This window comes from Suricata suricatta, chromosome 4 (assembly GCF_006229205.1).
Source record: "Suricata suricatta isolate VVHF042 chromosome 4, meerkat_22Aug2017_6uvM2_HiC, whole genome shotgun sequence".
NCBI classification, from domain to species: Eukaryota; Metazoa; Chordata; class Mammalia; order Carnivora; family Herpestidae; genus Suricata; species Suricata suricatta.
In genome coordinates this window covers 146106244-146128087 of record NC_043703.1, presented here as the reverse complement: position 1 = coordinate 146128087, position 21844 = coordinate 146106244, and positions in this window count along the sequence as shown.

Here is a 21844-nt window from a genome sequence, read left to right as displayed (position 1 = left end):
TAAAGGCAAATGAAACCTCTGGCCAATTTGGCCAAAACTTCAGCTAACCTAATTAAATGTTTTGTGCACAAATCACTCAGATGATCACTATTTCTCAGCTTCCTGCAGCTTTGAGGAGATTTTTTAAAGCAGACCTCCATTCTTTTAAAACCGCCTCATTCTCTGAGCATACTACATATCAGAACTCCTCTTGTTCTCACAGCCTCTCAAATGTAGTCTGAAATAGCTGGACTTAAAAACACTGTCAGTGTAGAAGGGAAGAAGGTAGACACACAAAGCAGAAGGGACCTACCCGCCCCCTATTGTGAGCACCCACCAAAGACACTTTCAGGAAAGTCAGAAAGCACCTGGGCAGATGCTGAAGTCAAGAGGTGGGGGGGGGGGGGGCGGATACAGTAAAGAGGCGAGCAGTGAGGCTGCCTTTTGCCTGCTGTGCCCAACATTTCCCCCAGCCCTCCAGCTCTCCCATTATGTGTCCCCCGACCCCCAAGTCAGCCTCCAGAGTTGACCCCAAGTTTTGTCACTAGCTCACCACCAACCCACAATCATTTTGGATTTCAGAAGATCTCTTCAACCAGCTGTAGAAAGAAACCTCCTTAAATGAGAAAAGTAATTCACATTAAGGTACGGATGACTAATTTTCTTATCTCTCCTAATGGGCATTTGCATTTTAAAATGTTTGCCTAAAAAGAAACCTCTCATTTGTGAAGGGGTAGCCAAGTTTTGTTTTATTTTGTTTTTATAGAGGAGGCTTTGGAAATGAAAGTTCTCTCTGGCTCTCATTGTCTACTTTAGAAAACCATTTCCTTTTCTTTGCCCCACCCCCATTCCTCCCCCCCAAAGCTGAGCCAGCTCAGGGCTCCCTCCTTGAACGATTGCCAGGCACCACAGGAGTGTTTTCAGAGCAGCCATTAGATGGCGCTGGCAGCCAGGGAGCTGAAGGGGCGACTGGGAGAGCATTGATCAGCCTTGGTGTCCAGTCTTGACCAGGGACAGGTTGCTCCTGTTGTAGCATTTTGATGCTCTAGTTCAAGAATGGAGCCTAAAATTGGTAGAAAGGCAATTTAGATTAAATCTCTGAAACCACACAACACATTTGGATCAGAAAAATGCCAAGATTTATAAGAGAAGCAAAAAAATTGTAATTACAGGGGCACCTGGGTGGCTCAGTCAGTTGAGCATCTAACTTCTGCTCAGGTTATGATGTCACAGTTCATGGGTGCAAGCCTTACATTAGGATCTGTGCTCAGAGCCTGGATCTTGTTTCAGATTCTGTGTCTCCCTTTCTCTCTCTCTGCCCCCCTCTCTCAAAAGTAAATAAACATTAAAAAATTTTAAAGAAAAATGGTAATTATGTATCACTATGGGCAAGTGTAAAATAGCATCTTCGTGAAAAAAGAAGTAAAATCATACAGATCTTGCAGTCCCCTCAACCGTACTTTAATTCTCCTCAAGTTTGGTCATTCAGGATGATTTCCATTTTCTAAAAACCTAAATCATGATTTCAGGTCTACCTAAAAAGCCCCAGAGAGCATCTCTCTCTCTCTCTCTTTCGCTCTCTCTCTCTCTCTCTCTCTCTCTCTCCCCCACTGGCTGTCTGTGTTTTACAACATGGGCATATTCTCACTGCCCACCCTGTCAGAGTTCCATTCTATTGCTAAAAAGTTAGTTTCCTGAAAGCAATTTTTCTTTTTTACTTATGTGTATTTTCTATTTTCTACAATGAACAAATATTACCTTATGTTATTTTTTTTACAAGCAATGGGGAGACATCAAATATTGTGCTTTCTGTAGGTAGGGAGGGTGTTATATATAATACAATAATTGAAAGCCTTGGAAAAAAAATTAAAATTTGTAATTTACTAATCTTGGCATTTACTTTAGAATAGAAATATACTTATTAGAATTTCATATATGTAGACGAATGCTCTTTGAGCTAAACATGGTGTTTGTCAGTCTAAAACTGCACACTGATCATGCCCTTCTGTAAAGATTAGAAAAGCAGAGATGCAGAGTTTTCTCCTTTCACCATGATACAGGTGCATCAAGTCCCAAAACAAAAGCGTCATCGGAATATTAAACCATTAAATAAGGTGTAATCTGGGCATATCTTCACAATGGACAAAATAAATACATACTTGTACTTTCCTTGGTTTCTTTCAGCAATTCTGTGAGAACCACTACCTCCCCATTTATACATGAAGAATTTGGGGGATCCAAATGCCCTGCAGACTCTCCCTCTTTCACGGGAAACCTCCTTTGCCTGAGCCTCTGTCAGCTCAAAGGGCTGTTTCCACCCTGCAATCTAGGGTCTTCGGGATGGAAGATCCACTGTGCGGGCCTATGGAGGGCACACACAGGATGGTTCAGAACCTCGGACAGTTCCCACACAGGCCACCTCTTTTTAACCACAGCTGGGTCTCTAGAGGAGACCCGTGTCTTGATCGGAGCTTAGCCGCATTGGGTGCGCCAAGGTGGACAGGGAAACGTGGATCAGGGATCTGAATCCAAAGAAGACCGGAATGCAGGGAGTTTATTGTAACTTTTAGCCTTTACTCTCCTGCTCGCATATCCAGCGTTAATTTGCGCTAGAGTATATGGTATCTTTTAAGAAGTGACATCTACCCAAGAAAATCCGGGAGGAAGAGGAACCAAAAGACCGGGCTTTCCCGAGATCTCCCCCAGAAGGTTGTAGGAGACTCAGGGGTCCTAGCAGCCCGACTCCCCGGAGAAGGCGCGGCCGCAGGCTCCTGGGAGGCGCTGCTTTCCGCGTCGCAGCCGCTCGCCCAGCAGCAGAAGGCTGGCCCTCTCTGTGGGCGGCTTCCCACGCTGCACTTAGTACAGAAAGTTTTCAAGAAACTCAGGACCGCAACGAACCTAAGGCGCCTCAAGTCAGCGACCAGAGCCGGGAGAGAGCGTCCCGAGGCCCCGGGGCCGGGGGCTCCGGGGAGGGAGCGGGGCTCTGAGCCGCTGCGCCCTTACCTGTAGCGGAGAGGCTGCGCTCTGGGCGACTCCCGCTGCGCCGGGCGGGGATGCTCCTCCGCCTCGCTCGGTCACTTCTCTTCCGACCTTTCTCCTCGTTCGCCGCCGCCTGGTCCGGGTCGCTCTCCTCGGTCCTTATATACCTGCGGGGCTCGCCCGGGTGGGCCACCGACGTGAACTTCCCGGCAGCGTAACCAGCAACTCCCCCGACCATGAGAAGGGGGGCCATGGGGCGCTGGAGGGGGGGTTCCAGGTAGGGGCTAGCGCAGCAGCAGATGTGCCCAGAAAGGGGGCTGGATCTCTGCCCCTGGAGGCTGGAATTAGCACTGTTCCGCTGAAGGGCGCACCTGGCAGCCATCAGGAAAGAACTTAATTAAGGATGGTGTTAGGTCTCCAGGTAGGACGAGCAGGCGGCTTAGCACCCCGGTGTGGGGCAGGCCGGGAGCGCCTGCTGAGGTCGTTGAGGGGAGGGTGAAGTTGCTTGTGAACGTGCTTGGACTGGCATCTGCCTCGTTCGCATGTGGAGGTAAATATCAGCGCAAAGGGGAGTTACGTCTGTAACGCCTCAGATTTCCCCAACGCCTCAGATTTCCCCATCGTTTGGAAACTGCGGTGAAGATGTCATGGGAATCACAATCCCCCTGTTCCAGATTAGGGGTGCGGGTGGGAGGTGGGAGAGTAGGGGAAAGACGACGGGGGGGGGGGGGCTGCGGAGACAGGAAGGGGGCCAGAGAAAGTCAGGAGTCACTCACACAAGGCCCAGGGAAGGTCACCTTCTTGGGGTGCCAAGTCAAGTGGCACTGCCCCTCCCGGGGCCTAGTCCAGAGCAGGCTCCCTCCTGCACCCCAAACCTCCAAGGAAAAGGTGCTGTTAACCTTTGAGTATTGATGGGGAGCAAGAAGGGGCTGCTCTGTGAAGAAAGAGCAGCTGAGGTACTTTCCCTGTGGCCTCTACCCTACCATGGAGTAATGAAGTAGAAACAACTGTGAGGAGTCGTGGGGTGGGAGGGAGTGTTGGAACTAAACAGAACTTCAAATCAAGGTGCTTGTTTTATTTTTTAATTCTTTTCTTTTTCAAGGCGCTTGTTTTTATCTAACAATCGCAAGAGCTTTCTTTATTCCCAGTCAGATGTCCTTTCGAACTCCAACACTCCCTTGAGAAACTGATTGCTGACATTGGGTTTATACTCCACAAGCTTTTCCTTCTGGGACACAGGAAAAATGTAAGCTCCTAAACTGTAAACACTGTACTTTGATCAGCTGGCCTCGCCCTCTTGCCAGGGTCGTGTCCCACCTGTCTTGCATGCCGGCCCTCCGATCATCCACAACACCCCCATTCCCGTGAACACGACCTTCTCAAAGCCTCCATCCCTTTGTCCAGGCCACTCCTACAAGTGGAACATCCTTCCTCTCTCTACCCACCCAGGAGAATTGGACTCTCCTGCATAAAGATTTAGCTTATCAATTATCACGTGTTCTCTGCAGCCTGACTTGGCTAGTTGTTCTACCTGGGGCGTGAAACACCGTTCTCTCTTTTCTCCAAAGAATCCCATTCCCACCCCCTCGGTACCCATAGCCTTCATTGCTGGAACAAATCCCACACTGTCTTCCATCTTCCCTCCTCCACCCATTCCTGCCCCGCCGTCACCAGGCTTGGGAGTACTCTAACTCAGACTGTGATTTTACCTTCTTCTTTGTTGCATTATTTTTATAATACAATAAGAGGCAGCTGGTGGCAGCAGAAAAGCCAGACCAGGAAAAGTGCAGACTGACCCAGCTACTGCCTTCCTTTGTTAGCTGAGTTCTTAATTACGTGTAGCCGAACCGAAAGACCACTGAATTACATATAGAATCACTGGGCAGGTTGGGGGACCAGGATCCAAAATTGGGCAGGGATGAAAGTTGGCAGGAATCAAGCCCCAAATCAGGCTGCTGATCAGATCCAATTAGAAAGAAAACCTGATTGGGGCACCTGTTGGTTAAGCGTCCAGCTTCGGTTCAGGTCATGATCTCACAGTCCATGGGTTCCAGCCCTATGTTGGGCTCCGTGCTGACAGCTCAGAGCCTGGAGCCTGCTTCAGATTCTGTGTCTCCCTCTCTCTCTGCCCCTCCCCTGCTCTCTCTCTGTCTCTCAAAATAAAATAATAAAGACATAAAAAATTTTAAACAAAATAAAATAAAAAGGAAGAAAACCAGATCACTACTGAAGTGAAGGTTGCTGTTCCCACTTCAGCAGATGCCGCCAGAAAGGGCTGGCCGTTGCCCTGGCTGCCTTAGCACTAGCTTCTCTGAAAGCCTAGAACAGGTCCTTTTGATTGAGATGATAATGTGATTTTCCCCCTTTATTGAGATACTGTGGTGGATTACATTGTTGATTTTTAGTGTTACACCAACCATGTATTCTTGGATTGAGCCTAATTTGATTATCCTGTGTTATCTTTATACAGCACTGAGCTCAATTTGCTAATATTTTCTTTAGGATGTTTTATCCATGTTTATGAGATTGGCCTATAATTTTCCTTTCTTGCAGAATTCTTGTTGATTTTGGTATCAAAATTAAGCTGTTCTCATAAAACAAGCTGGAAATCTCTACCCTCTACTCTTTTTTTTAATAGTTTGGTACAGTGGTATTCAGTGGTGTTTGTCTCTTTGCTAAATGTTTGAGATAACTCATCAGTAATATCATGTTTGTTTGTTGAATGGCTTTGAATTACAGATTCAATTACTGGACTAACACTATTCTAACAATCGATTTCTTCTTGTGTCAGTTTTTGCAAGATACATACTTCTAGAAATGTATCCATTTCGTCTAAAGTTTTTAATTTATTGGCCTAAAATTGTTTTTTTTAATATTTTCTTATTAACTTCTCAGCATCAATGGAATCTGTAATTATGGTCCTTTTTCATCTCTAATGTTGGTAATATACGTCATCTCTCTTTTTGTCTTGACTAATTTATCTATTATATTTTTTGCTTACTAATTCCTAATTCATTGTTCTGTTTATCCTCTTGAGTTGGACATTAAATGAATGCTTTAATATAATTGATATTCAACCTTTATTCTTTTTGATATATATTTTTATGGCTATAAATTTCTTTTAAAGTATGGCTTTAGTTTCATCCCACAAGTTTTGCTATGTTGTATTTCTATTGTCATTTTGTTTAAAATATCTTATTATTTTCATCAAGATGCCTGAACTAATCTACGGGTTACTAAAAAGTATTCTGTTTAACCTCGAAACACTGGGGATTTTCTAGTTATGTTCTGAAACTAATGTTTAACTTAATTCACCTGTGGTCAAAGACCATGCTCTATTTTATTTCAGTCCTTTGAAATTATGAGAGAGTGGGGGGAGCTGCTTAATGGATTAACATATTCCATTTTTATTAATGTTTCATGTGCATTTCAAAAGAATATGTATTTTACGCTTGCTTAAATATCTATTTCCTTTCTTTTTTATGTTTTAATTTTAAGTAATCTCTATACCCAACATGGGGCTCAAACTCATGACCCCAAGATCAAGAGTCACATGCTCTACTGACTGAACCAGCCAGGTGCCCCTCTATATCCTTTCTAGTTACTTGTCATCTTATTTTAGTAGTTACTGATAGAAGTATGATTTTTAAATCTTTCCATTATTTTCGTGGGTTTAGCTTCTTCTCCCTTGAGTCCTGGCATAAAAACAACTTTCTTTCTTTTTTTCTTTTATAGCTTATTGTCAAGTTGGTTTCCATATAACACACAGTGTGAAAACAACTTTCTAAAAATCAAATGGTGAATGTGGAGCAGTGGTAGAGGGTAATATAGGATCAAGGATAAAGAGAGCAGAAAGGTACTGGAACATGGTTACATGTGATGGGAATGGTCCAGCGGTGAGGGGGAAATCGAGAGGAGGAAACCCAAATAATCCAAGTCTTCTGCTATTCCAAGTATTAGTAAAATGAGATCCAGAGGAAGAACCTGACCTTTGAACAGTAGAGGGTATTCCTCTTCAGCAACAGTGGTGAAGGCGAAGGAGGTATAGACACAAGACTTGTCAGATAAGCCATAGGAAGATGAGTGGACTTCTCTCTGAACCAAAGTCTTTACCTTTCAACCCAGCATTTCCTGGGAATTATCCTGAGGAAATTACCTAGCAGTTACCCTAAATACTGTTCAAGACTATTCATACAACATTGTTTACAGCAGCAATAAAATGAAATAAACTAAACATCTATAGTAGGGTACAGTTATAAAAAGTATGGCAAAGCCATGTAATGAAATACTTTGAAGCTTTTCAAAACAATGTAGATATTTATTTCTAGACATGAAAAATCACTACTATGTGTTGTTAAGTGGAAGAAATATAATAAGATTTAGATACAAACAGAGATAAAGATAGGAATTGAGATAAAGATTAAAAGACCTCGAAGTGTCAGTAGTGGCTGTTCTGGTTATCTAATGCTATACTCAAAACTTAGTGGTTTAAAACAACACTCATTTTGCTCATAAATCTGCAGTGTGATCAGGGGCCAACATGTCCCTGCCTCACTTGGCATCAGCTTGGGTAGCGTGAAGGTTGGCATCTACAATTATTGAAGCTACTCCTTCACGTGACTGGTTCCTGGGCTGGAAAGACTCAAACATCTGGGGGCAAGAAGAGTTGGGGCTCCTCAGACACTCCTTCCTGTCTCCGTGTAGCCTTGCCTGGGGGTCTCTTGCATGTGGCTGCTTTGGGGGGCCTGGACTCACACAAGGCTCATGCCTCCCAAGCAGGCATCTGGAGGGGGTTTGCTCTGCCAGGTAGAGGCAGTGGGTGGTCAGCAAAGGCTCCCCAGAGAAGCAAGTGCTGAGTTGGGCTGAGCCTTGCTACGGTAGGTCACCAAGATGAAGAAAGGAAGGCAATCCAGAAAGAGGGAACAGTAGGTGCAAAGGGCTTAAGGCAGAAGAAATCCAGTTATGTTCCTGGCATGCTGGGTGCAAGTAGCAGAGGGAGAGAGAGAAAACTGCAAGCAGTGAGAAGCAGCGGGGAGGAAGGAATGGACCATTTATGGATTGAGTCAGAAGAGCACTAGCACCAGATTTCTGTGGCAGTGAGGAGGCTAATCAGAGGGGAGGGAGCCTCGAGGAAGCAAGGGATGATCAGAAGTCCAGTACTCTGGCCCCCCCCCCCCGGCCTGGAGACCAGTCCAGCCAGAAGTGGGAGCAGCGAGGGGACAGATGAGGCAAAGGCAAGTTCATGAAGTACAAAGAGGGACGTCAATGTGGGGGAGGGAGTCACGGACTCTTCCCTGTCTAAGGTTGCTGCGGCTGCATGGACGGCACAACATGTACCCTGCCTGGTGTTACAGCTCCGAAACCAGACTCCCTGATCCTAACCCCACTCAACCACTGCTGAACTGTGTGACTCTGAGCAAATCCCCACCTTCTCTGTCCTTAGTTGTCCCATCTGTGAAATGGGACATCTGTGACATGAGGGAAATGGTTGCACGAACCCATGTGGCTGTCCCGGGAACGAAATGAGATAATACACGTAAAGATCTCAGAGCAGAGCCTGGCTGCTACTTAGCCCTTCCGAGTGCCAGCCCTTGTCCTTATTGTGACAGAAGTGCTGGCCCCGGGATGGACCAGCCTGAAGTGGAAGGAGAGTGGAGAAGAAGACAGGGAACGAAGGACGGAGGCCAGCGCGTCTCTGACAGGATAGATGAGGGCTCCTCGAGGGACTGTGAGCAGGAGGGCCCTGGGGCAGGGGTGACGCCACACCTGCCTGTGGGCACAGGGCCAGGGCTGTGCAAGTCATCCCAGCTTTTCAACGTTGAGGGTTTAATTGAAAAAGCAGTGTCACCAGGGTGTGAGTGCGTTACAATGACAGGTGTGGAGGTGGCCTCCAGGAAGGAGCAACCAGGATGGGTGGCTGGGAGCCCGCTCTGGAGGGGTGCCGGAGGAGGGGGACCTCGCCCTCAGCCTCCAGGGAGTGGAGCTGGGCAATGGGAGACACTTTCCTGGGGCAAGAGGAGCCTCTGTGTGTGTGTGGGGGGGGATATGCCGGGGAGAAGGACCCTGCCAGGCTCCAGGCAGGCCGACCTGCCTTGTGTTGCAGAGAGGAGGAAAGAGGAGGGCCTGTGAGGTTACAGCAAGGTGGATGGGGTGACCAGGGTTGGGGACTCTAGCCTGCTTCCCTCCCCTGCCCAGGAGTAGAGGAGGGAAGGGAGGGCAAGGAGTAGAGAAGAGAGTGGGAAGGTCATTAAAGAGTCATGGTCAGTCCTTAGGCTCTGACTGGATGCAGGGTTTGCAGGGAGAGAATCTGGGCAGAATTTAGTGGGGGGCTGGGGGCGGGCGGGCTGGGAGCACTAGGAAGGGAGGGGTTGGGAGTGGGGACAAGCCGAGAGATGCGGTCCAAGGTCCAATCTGCTCTCTGCCCCAAACCAGCAGCGCCCACACAGCGCTTCCCCAGAGGCCGTGAGGTGCAGTGGGGAAAGTGCTGGCTCGGGTGCCCAGGTCTCCTTCTATTACTCATTCACTCAACAAATGGCTACTGACCCTCACATGTGCCTGGACACACCTCCCCTGTGGAGAATTCCACTCTAGGGAAACGGAAAATAAAGTAGACAATATTAACCTGATAAATAGACACTGCCAGAGCACCTGGGTGGCTCAGTCAGTTGAATGTCCAACTTCGGCTCAGGTCATGATCTCACAATTTGTGGGTTCGAGCCCTGCATCAGGCTCTGTGCTGACAGCTCAAAGCCTGGAGCCTGCTTTGGATTCTATGTCTCCCACTCTCTCTGCTTCTCCCCAATTTGTACGCGCTCTCTCTCTCTCTCTCTCTCTCTCAAAAATACATAAACATAAAAAAAATAGACACTGCCTGGGGTGCCTGGGTGGCTCAGTTGGTTAAATTTCCAACTTCAGCTCAGGTCATGGTCTCACAGTTCATGAGTTCGAGCCCCACATCAGGCTCTGGGCTGACAGTGTAGAACCCCTCAGGACTCTCTTTCTCCCTCGCTGTCTCTGCCTCTCCCCGAATTGCTCATGCTCTCTCTCTCTCAAAAATAAATAAATAAACTTAAAAAAATAGACACTTCCAGTTATTCTACCAGCAAAAGATGGGTTTATTGGGGAGAGAATTGCCATCCAGGACACACGAGCCACAGCAAAACCATAGGCAAGTCTGAGGACTATAGGAGAGGCATGCTTTTGTCTAAGGAGAAAAGGGGCAAGTTGGGAAAGCTGTTATAAACTAAAAGTACACTGGAGTAAACTGGGAGTTTGAAGTATGGCTTTTTACTGGTAGCGCTGGTGCCCTGGGTGATGAGGACAGCTTCTCTTCCTCCAGCTGGAGGAGTAGAGTAGTATCCATGTGCAAGATCAGGTCTAGGTAAGGTCAAGTCCATCTCCTCCTGTCTCCAATTGGCCACAGGTGGTAGGGCAAGAGCGCTCCCCCTGCAGAAACCTCCTGACTCCATTGTAGTGAGGTTTCCCATTACTAATTTTCACATCAGTAAGTAATTACAAACTGTGATAAGTACAATGCAGGAAACTGAGTAGGAGTGGGGGAAGGGAAAGCTTGTTAGCAGAAGCAACAGAGTGTGCCATGTCCCTGGGTCAGAGAAGACAAAAGAGTTCCAGGAGCTGCTCGAGTGGGAGGAAGGCAAGTCCTCAGACTTGCCTATGGTTTTGCTGTGGGAGGAAGGGAAGGGGAGCAACCCTTGGAATGGAGGGACGTGAGGGATCAGGACTTGAGGGCTATGATGTTCATTAGATGATGCCTTAGATTTTATGCCAAGAACGGAGGGAAGCCAGGGCTAGGTTTTAATCAAGGGAGTCACGGGATCCACTAGAATTCCTTTAAGAAATGCCTCTGGTGGTGCCTGGGTGGCTCAGTCAGTTAAGTGTCAGATTTCGGCTCAGGTCATGATCTCATGGTTTGTGTGTTCAAGCCCCACACCGGGCTCTGTGCTGACAGCTCGGAGCCTAGAGCTTGCTTCAGATTCTGTGTCTCCCTCTCTCTCTGCCCCTCCCCTGCTCACGCTTGTCGCTTTCTCAAAAATAAATAAACATTAAAAATTTATTTTTAAAAGAGAAAGAGAAGACAGCTCTGGACGGTGTCTGAGGAATCAGCCGGAGGGCAGACAACCAACAGCTGCTTTTCAAAGTCTGACTCAACAAGGCTCGGGCAGATGTGGGAGTGAAGCAAAGGGAGAGTTTAAAGAAGTTTCCGGATTCTGGCTTAAGCAGCTGGATAGTAGTGACTCGGTGGAAGCGTTCAGAGATGTGGGGAAAGGCTAAGGGGCTTGGAAGAAGGAAGAAACCATGAGCTCTGCTTTTCTGAGCTTCCCTGGGGCCGTCAAAGCCCCTCGCACAGCTGAAGAGGGATTCTTGAAGACTCCCCAGCAGGTGTGAGAAATGCTAACTGCCATTAGACTCTGGTCAATTGAAACACTAATTAAGAATTCCTCCAAGTACGACCTGATGGGCTTAGGGGCCTAGCCTCCAAAAAGGGGCCCAGAAACCTGGAGCACAGCAGAGGAGAACAGCCCTGGTGCCCCACAGCCCAGGGAGTGGGGGAGGGTCTGCTGCCCCCCTCCCCCCTCCCCGCTCCCCCAGCCCCAGCCCCTTTCATGGAGCTTCCCATTCAGCCCTGCAGCTGGGCCACTTCACTGGCCTTCAGTTTGACCCCAAGGGCAAAGAGGAATCAATTTGTGCAGAGAATTGGAATGAAAGCAGTTTCAATTGACCTTTGAATGGGGTTTTAATTTGCTTTATTACAGCCAAAGGGGCCTCGTGAAGAGACCCTTGAGACTGCTTTTATCCGCTAATGCGTGCATTAGCACAGCAGCCGGGCTGTCTGGATGCAGGGTGGGCAGAGAGGGGAAAGGCCGGAGAGGGCCCAGGAGCCAGATGCGCCCTCCCAGGAACTGTGTGCAGCCCCTCAGGGTCCAAGGCAGGATCAAAAGTGGAGGAAGACGCAGTGGAAGGTTCCAGCCCCAGCTCTGCTGCTGGGCCAGCACCTCTGGGACGGCCTCCTCTGAACAGCGGCAGGGAGGGGGCTTGTGGAGTGGAGCGCCCCTCAGTCCCTTCCAGGCTCGATGTTCCGTGATTTTAAGCTCATATCTGCCATCAAATGTTGTGGTAAAAATAACTAGTGTTATAGAATGTGGCATCTAGTGGGGACAGCAGAGCCTGCCAGCCTAAGGAGCAAAAGCTCTGTCCCTCCTCCTTGTAGGCCGCTCTCATGCTCTCCCTGTTTTTCTTGAAATTTCTGTTGTAGTCCCCTCCGTGGGCCAGTCGGATCTCAGTTCTCTCCTCCCCAAATTTCAGAGGAAGCCAAGGGGGGAGCTTGATGAAATTCCTTCTCTTCTCAGGGCTGACCCCTGTAAGCAGCTCCCTGGGGGTCCAGGTGGCCTACGGAAGGCCAGCCCCAAAGCAAAGAGCCCCCTGAAACTGCTTCTCCACACAGGGCCAATGTCAGCGCAGCCGAGTAGGACAGAGGCCTGTGAATTTATATTTACAGCCCCACGCTAAAAACATCACCCACTCTGTTCTTGGGCATGTGACCACATGGAACCATATGTATATTCTTTCAGAACAACCCCTTCTCCTAATCCCTTTCTTCAAACCAAGGGCTGTTCCTTTGCAATCCCCGGACTTCCCAGGGGCGCCCAGGCGGCTCAGACAGTCAAGCGTCCGACTTGGACTCAGGTCAGGGTCTTCCAGTTTGTGGATTTGAGCCCTGCGTCAGGCTCTGCTGTCAGCACAGAGCCTGCTTTGGATCCTCTGTCTCCCTCTCTCTGTCCCTCCTCCACATGTGTGTGCACACACACACTTGCACGTGCACATGTGTGCACGCTCTCAAAAATGAACGCACATTTTAAAAAAACAAAGTGGACTTCCTGGAGGTGGGGGTCTTAATGAAGATGTCACAGACATTAAGGGCACACCAAGCTCTCCTACGTGATGTCCATGCAGCAGGAGCCAGCAACCACCATTCTGATGCAGTGATGGTCATAATGGTCCTTTTGTGGGGAAATGCCTTTGTTGGGTCTCCGACATGACAGCTGCTTTTGCAGAAGAATGTGGAGTTCTCTAAGCCGGAGTTGAAGTCGGGAAAGTGACTGGGTGGCCAAGAAGGACACTGATAATGCACATCCATTAGCGCATCACAGGAGAGGCATTCAGAAGCCCGGAATTGTCCTCCTCCCTCCAGATCCAACAATGGCTGCTGTGGATGGGCTTGAAGTGGCCTTTTTACCGGCACTCAGCTCGGCCCCTCTCCCTGAGCCCCACCCGCTGGTGCTCATCTTCCATTTCATGCCATGCTCAAAGGAATGGAGGCCCAGAGAGCCTACGCCTTGGCCTCAAGTCCCATTGCCCTGGGAGAGTGACGCCAGGCTTGGACAGTGCCAGGTGCAGCATGACCTGATCTGCCACAGCTTTGAGAGGCCAGTGTTCTGCACGTGTCTGAACCTGGCTGTGCACGTGGGGGGGATGGGGGCGGGGAATGACGTGAGGAGGGCAAGGACATCTGGAAGGTAATTTGATTTGGTTTTTAAAAAACTTCCTAAATCTTTATGTCCAGATGAAAGTGACGCCCTGGGGGCGCCTGGGTGGCTCAGCCGGTTAAGCTTCTGCTCAGGTCATGATCTCTTGGTTCTTGAGTTCAAGCCCTGTTATTGAGCTCTCTGCTGTCAGTGCAGAGCCCAGTTCAAATCCTGTCTCCCTCTCTCTGCACCTCCAGGGCCTGTGCATGCACTCTCTCTCTTTCTCAAAAAATAAAAAAATTGTGCTAATTGAAAGGCAGACATGAAAGGCTACATACTGTGTGATTCCACTGATGTGCAATGTCAAGAATAGGCAGATGTGTTCAGACAGGAAATAGACTAGTGGTTGCCTAGAAGGTGTTGGGGAAAATGGGGAGTGATTGCTTATGAGTGTGGGGTTCTTTTTGGGGTGACAAATCTTCTAAAATTGTGGTGATGATTGCACAACTCTGTGAATGTAATAAAAACCATTTTATTGTACACTTTAAATGAATGAATTGCGAATTATATCTCAATAATTCTGTTACGTAAAAGGGGATAGTTTTAAGAGTCGAAGATGCAGCTACAGAGAAAGGCACATGTTGGATCTCTCAATGTAACAAAAGAGGAGAGGACCCTGCAGGCGTGAGGCTGTGTGAACCCCCCTGACCTACTATCCCTTTGTGTGAGAGAAAAGCACCCAGTCGGGCTTTCCTCCTGTCTTTGCCATGTGTCTCCTCACTCAGAACACTTCACTTCTGACAGTTTTGGTCACCAAATGTATGGAGTTTTCTCCCCACATCCAGGGATTTTCCACAACACCGAGTGGGTGTCCTACGATTTCACTCAATTCTTTTTTTTTTAATTTAATGTTTATTTTATTTGTGAAAGAGAGAGAAACAGAGCATGAGCAAGGGGAGGGGCAGAGAGAGAGGGAGACACAGAATATGAAGCAGGCCCCAGAGCCTGACAGCTCAGAGCCAGATGCGGGGCTCGAACTCACCAATGGGGAGATCATGACCTGAGCCGAAGTCAGACCCTTAACTGACTGAGCCACCCAAGCACCTCAATTTCACTCAGTTCTAACACCATCTACCTGGAGACAGAGTCAGACCCCACAGGCTGAGGGTTCATCCCAGAAGCCTTCCCCCCACCCCACTTGAGACGCCAGTTGCTCATTGCAAGTACCCGGTTACCCACGACTTCTGTTTGATTTGGCTGTAAGTCAGAGGTTCCCATGACCCTTTCCTCGGGTTAGATTAATTTGCTAGTGTGACTCACAGAACTCAGGAATAAATGCTTCTGGTTTATTCGAGGGTATGGTAGAGGAGACCACTGAACAGAGGGCAATAAGTGTAAAATAGATAAGGTGTCTGACTGCCTGTGGGTATTAGGGAAAAATAACGCAATGCTGCTCAAAACTGAAAAATCAAGTAACGGATGTTTATTTCTGTTTATAGAAATAAAATCTTGAGCAGCAAATTAGTGGGCAAGAGAGGGAGAGAAGAAGTTCACAGTTAATGTCAATGTGACTCCTGTTGGGAAACCAAGAGACACTATCAGAATCTCTAAATAAAGAGATAATGAAAGGTATTATGTAATAAAAGTATTCATCGGTGATAATCACTGAGCAGTAACACACACCTTGTTAAACACCACAGAATAAGAAAATATAGTCCGTCTAGTGAAAACCCCATCTGCACCGTGGAAACGGAGGGAGCATGTGAAATATAAAACGACAAACTCAGACCCAATAAAGCATATTCATATATGACTTGAATCATCTATAAAGAAAAGATATTTTTAGACAGGTTAAGAACATTGAGTTGAGTGCTATTTACAGAGACATACATGTGGGGCGCCTGGGTGGCTGTGTTGGTTGAGCGTCTGACTTCAGCTCAGGTCATGATCTCACATTTTGTGGGTTGGAGCCCCATGTCGAGCTCTGTGCTGACAGCTCAGAGCCTAGAGCCTGTCTTCGGATTCTGTGTCTCCTCTCTCTGCCCCTCCCCTGCTCACGCACTGTCTCACTCTGTCTCTCAAAAATAAATGTAAAAAATAAAAATAAAAACATACATGTGGGGCACCTGGTGGCTCAGTCAGTTAGGCCCCTGACTCCTGATTTCAGCTCCAGTCATGCTCTCAGGGTTCATGAGACCGAGTCAGCATCGGGCTCTGAGCTGAAATGCAGAACCTGCTTCAGATTCTCTCTTCTCTCTCTGCCCCTCCTCAAGTTGGGCACGCACACTCTCTCTGTCTCTCAAAATAAATAAATAAACATTAAAAAAAAAGAAATATACATGAAAGTACTAAATTGGGGAAGGCATCATTTTGGAAAAAAATTTATAAAAAATTATGGTGTATTCATAGAAGAAAATACTGCTCGAAGAAAGAACAAACTACCGATACATCGACATGGATGAATCTCAAGCGTCGCACTGGGTGAAAGAAGCCGGCGGCGCTCATCCTGCGTGGTTCTGTCCGTAGCAAGTTCTGCGGCAGGCACAACTCGTCTAGGGTGAAAGAGGTCCCCTGAGTGTTGACCCTGGTGATGGTGAGAAGGGCTGGCCAGGAAGAGACTTGAGGGAACTTGCCGGAGTCAGGGAAATGTTCTATGCCCTGATGGGCTGTGGATTACACAGCTCTATACACTTGTCAGAGGTGAACAACAGCTACACTTACCGAGCATACAGGTCAAGGTAGGTAAATTATGCCCCAACGTTTAAAGGGAAGGGAATGGTGGCCATGTTTTCCCTTAAAGGGTCTTGGGATTCTGTAGCAGCATTGCCCACATGTCCAGCCACTGGAGCAGCACAGACTGTCCACGGTGCTCTGGTCCCCAGGGCTGCTGGTGGCCTGGCCTTCACAATACTGGCCCTGAGACGGTCACTGAGAGGAAACAAATGTTGCCTCTTCAGCCGAAGCCAGGCTCTGACCTTCCCTAACAAAGCCATGACCTCTTCTAGTCTTCTGGAGCAGTGGCTGCCTGCATTCTGCAGCCTAAATAGGGAAGGGGAGGGAGGTTGGAACAAAAGGAGGGAGTCACATCTCCATCTCTTCCTTCTGCTTTTAAAAAGCTTGAGCTACAGGGAGGGGAAGTGGTTGCTGGGTACTGGGCTGAAGAAGCAGATTTCCCAGCTGGAGCTGCTGGGGAGATGCCCCCGGGGAGGGGAGAGGCTTTCAGAAGGGCACTGGCCAGGCTGCATCAGGCAGGCAGGGGAGTCGTTGGCCTTTGTGCCATGGCCTTCAGCCCATGGCACTCACGGTGAAGTGGATGCAAGACAAAGGCTCCGGGGCCCCATGACTCTGCCGTTGTATGCTTTAGACGCTAATGACGGCCAGACCCCGGTAATGGGATGGGAAGGGCATGGAGGGTGGAGGACGGGAGGAGAGAGGCTGGGGTAGGGTGCCTCCCCCAAGTTCTCCGGTGGGAGGGAGGGGGCTGGGCTCTCTCCGCCACAACCAGCTTCCTCTGCTGCCTATTCAGGGGCCTGTCTGCCCCTCTGGAATGACTGACCCAAACCCCAAGGCCCACATGTGGTTGTCAGGGTTGTGTCCTTTATAGTCAAGGGGGGACAAGGACGCACGCTGCCCAGTAATCCTGGGACTGGCCGGAGTGTGTGGCCCAGACGGCTTGGCTAGGGCCAGAGGCAAGAGGGGCTGCTGCCAACATGAGCACCCAGAAGCCTCCCCCTCAGATTGATGGAATTAAGTTCCTCTGTGTTGTGGTAAAATGTGTAGTGATGTGAAAAGTTGTCCATGCTATTTATTAATAATAAATTTTAGGGGCTTCTGGCTGGCTCAGTCAGGAGAGCATCTAACTCTAAAATACTTTTTTCTAATATTTATTCATTTTTGAGAGACAGAGAGAGCATGCATGTGAGTAGGGGAGGGACAGAGAGAGAGAGAGACACGGAATCCGAAGCAGACTCCAGGCTCTGAGCTGTCAGCACAGAGTCGGATGCAGGGCTCAAACCCACAAACAACAAGATCCTGACCTGAGCCGAAGTCAGGCACTGAACCAGCTGAGCCAGCTAGGGGCCCCAACTCTTGATCTCAGTGTCATGAACTTGAACCCCACACTGGGTAAAGAAATTACTTCTAAAAAATTAATTTAAAAAATTTTAATGACAATAAATCAATAACAAAACTCCCTCTCCCACACCCTGCCACAGTATCAAAACCCCCCGCATCACAAAATAATCCCCTAGATCAAGACTTTCTCTCTTTTTTTAATTTTTTAAATGTTTTTATTTATTTTTGATACAGAGAGAGACAGAGCATGAGAGGGGGAGGGGCAGAGAGAGAAGGAGACACAGAACTGGAAGCAGGCTCCAGGCACTGAGCCAGCTGTCAGCACAGAGCCTGACGTGGGGTTCGAACCCACGAATGTGAGATCTGACCTGAGCCGAAGTCGGAGACTTAACCGACTGAGCCACTCAGGCGCCCCAAGACTTTCTCTTTTTTGCGGGGGGCGCCTGGGTGGCTCAGTCGGTTAAGTGTCCTGCTTCCGCTCAGGTCACGATCTCATGGTTTGTGGGTTTGAGCCTCGTGTTGGGCTCTGTGCTGACAGCTAGCTCAGAGCCTGGGGTCTGCTTTGGATTCTGTGTCTCCCTCTCTCTCTGACCCTCCCCTACTCATGCTGTCTCTCTCTCTGTCTCTCAAAAATAACAAATAAAAAACATTTATAAAATTTTAAAAAATAAAGAAATGCTTCTAAAAAAAGACTTCCTCTCTTTTTGTTTTACTTATGTATTTTGAAAGAGAGAAAGACAGTGTGAATGGGGGAGGGGCAGAGAGAGGGAAACAGAATCCCAAGCAGGCTTCCCACCGCCCACACAGAGCCTGATGCGGGGCTCAAACTCACGAAACTGCAAGTCTGTGACCTGAGCCGAAATCAAGAGTCAGACACTTAACTGACTGAGCCACCCAGGAGCTCCAAGACCCTATTCCACGTCATCATACTTTTAGACTTTGACATGTAGCTTCTCCACTAACAGCATTTTAATGAAAATGTGTCCGTGCCTGAGAGGAAGTGTGTCTTTTAATGAAAATGTGTCCGGGCCTGAAAGGGAGTGTGTCAGGAGCAGGAAATTGGGCAAAGGCAAGAGGGAAGGGCTCAGCATCTCAGGCCTCTGTGCACCCAACGACTGGTCTTCTGAAGGCCGTTAATATGTGACCTTGAAGAGAGGGCGTCAGATGATGCTAAGGCTACAGGAGAGTGAAATTCTGGGTTGCTGGGGACAGGTGCAGAGCAGGGACTGTGAAGCGGCAGGGGGAGGGCTAGAGGAACGGTGAGGCGGAGCGGGGCTGTGTGTTTATCACGGGTTGGCTCTTTCTTTATGAGGATTATTTTAGTTTTTATTTTCTTTTTTAACTTTAGAGAAAGAGTGTGAATGAGGGAGAGGGCCAGGGCAGGGTTGGGAGAGAAGGAGAGAGAGAGAGGGAGAGAGAGAGAGAGAGAGAGGGAGAGAGAGACTCTTAAGCAGGCTCCACATTCAGCCTGCTTGGAGTCAGATGCAGAGCTCGATCCCATGACTGTTAGAGTCTAACCTGAGCCAAAAATCAAGAGTCGGCCACTCGGCTGACTGAGCCACCCAGGCGCCCCCAAGTTCACTATCTTTTAAGATGAAGAGAGGGTTGGGAAAGACAGTCTGTTCCCCGCTCCTGCACTGTTGGCGGGAATGCAAACTGGTGCAGCCGCTCTGGAAAACAGTGTGGAGGTTCCTCAAAAAATTAACAACAGAACTGCCCTATGACCCAGCAATTGCACCACTAGGGATTTACCCAAAGGATACAGGAGTGCCGACACATAGGGGCACACGGACCCCAATGTTCACGGCAGCACTTTCAGCAATAGCCAGATCATGGAAAGAGCCTCAATGACCATCACCTGATCAATGGATCAAGAAGATGTGCTTTATCTATACAATGGAGTACTACGTGGCCATGAGAAAGAATAAAATCCTGCCATTTGCAGCAACATGGATGGAACTGGAGGGTATTATGCTAAGTGAAATAAGTCAGTCAGAGAAGGACAGATATCATATGTTTTCCCTCATATGTGGATCTTGAGAAACTTAACAGAAAATCATGGGGGGAAAGAAGGGGAAAAAATACTTACGAGAGGGAGGGAAGCAACCATAAGAGGCTCTTGAATACAGAGAACAAACAGGGTGGATGGGGAAATGGGGAGAATGAGTGATGGGCATGGAGGAGGGCACTTGCTGGGTGAGCACTGGGGGTTGTATGTAAGCCAATTTGACAATAAATTATCTTCATTAAAAAAAAAAAGACAGCGTGTTCCCGAACAGGCCGGATGGCAGGGGTGCCCAGAGACAAAAGTGCTGCGAGGCACTGATGAGATGCATATCAGAAACAAAACCTGACTCCCATTCATGGCTCGGGGAGTGTAAACTGAAACAAGTTTGCTGGGTTGCAAATCTGGATTTATGCTTCCGTCCTGTCAGTCTACCCACCTGTCCTTTACCACGGCAGTCCCGTTCCTAGGATTTGTCCTCAGAACGTACACGAATAGTTACACGAAGATCTATGTAGAGGAGCGTTCGTATTTGTAAGAGGGGAAGATGGAAACAACGTGAATACCCACCAGCTGGGGACTGCTCTAATAAACCGTGGTGCTTTCGTTTGTGAAGACGCAAGCCCTCGTGCAGGCAGAGCGGTACCTGTCTCTTCAACACCACTCGAGACAGTGTGTGGGGCATTCCTTCCTTTGTTCGAGGAAGTGAGTAAACAGACAGTAGTTATGTGACCAGGACTTTAGAAGCACGACCCTGAGTGGGGCGCGTGGGTGGCTCAGTCGATGAAAGCGGCCGACTTCAGCTCAGGGTGTGATCTCAGTCTGTGGGTTCAAGCCCCGTGTCAGGCTCTGTGCTGACAGCTCGGAGCCTGGAGCCTGCTTCGGATTCTGTGTCTCCCTCTCTCTCTCTGACCCTCCCCCGCTCACATTCTGTGTGTCTCTCTCTCAAAAATAAATAAAACATTAAAAATTTAAAAAAAAAGAGAGAAGCACGACACTGAGGTCTGCTACTGCCGATAGGCAGACAGCCACGGCGTGCTGTTGAGTGGCAAACACGGGACTCAAACCAACATGGTGGGTTTGCACTCGCGTTTGTTTACGTCTGGAAGAATTTCCATGAAAGCAAAACACAAAGGGCTTGGGAAGAACACGATGCAGGCATTATCAGTGCTTATTGACGGAGGAGTTGGATTATGGAGTCTGTGTATTCTTTTTGTTTGTCTTTTCTGACTTTTCTGTACTAGCCACGATTCAGTCTTATATAAAAAACCCCAAAATGGTAATTTTTATTTTTTAACTTTATTTACTTATTTAAGTAATCTCTTCACCCGACGTGGGGCTCGAACTCACGTCCTCTAGAGATCAAGAGACACCCGCTCCTCTGACTGAGCCAGCTGGGTGCCTCACAATGTTAAGTTTGAAAAACAATAATGTGGAGGTGACTTCTTGACCCACAGAATCCTTGACTGTAATACAATAGTTACTTTGAAGCTGCTAAGTTTGGCAGATTGAGCTGGCTCAGTGGAAAGAACACCCAACCCTTGATCTCAGAGTCATGAGTTCAAGCCTCAGGACAGGTGTAGAGATTACTAAAAAATAAATACAGTTTTTAAAAAAAGAACCAAAACAGCAATGATACAGAAGAGTATTCAGCCTTCATAGCTCACTGTTTCTAAATAAATACTATTTTATTACAAACACAAGGCTACAATTTGGCCAACCAACCAGCCACTGACAGACAGCCCTTATATCACGAGTTTTTCCTGTTCATTTATTCACTAAATACGTATTGAGGAGCTATTATGTGCCAGGCATGCAGTGAGGTGCTGAGTATTGGGAATGTTCTGGTAAACAAAAAGGAAAAAAATCCCTAAGAATCTCTAACATTTGAAAATTAATAAACGTTGCCGGGCGCAGCACAAGCAATTAGCACAGGGAAGAGCAAAAAGCTGTGTAAGGAAGGAAGTATAACCAGAGTACAAATTTGCCTCTGCAGAGAACAATATAGTTCTGATGATTTCACTAAATGTAAAATACGAGTTTGGGGATGATGGAATGGAGGCAGCAGGGTCAGAGGACGTCAGGAGAGGCTTTAAATGGATAAATCAGAACCAGCAGCAGTAGCATTTTAGGGAAACGGAGTAAACGGCCAGAACACACAGTGAAAACTGGTTGTTTCTGAGAAGAGGAGTGGGGGTTGGGAAAGAGGTGAGCGGGGGACCAGTTGCTTTTCATGCATTCACTTACTCACCCAACACATACTTGCGGAGCTGGTTGGTGCAAGGCCTTGTTCTAGGCACTAGGGATACAGAAATAAGCAAAC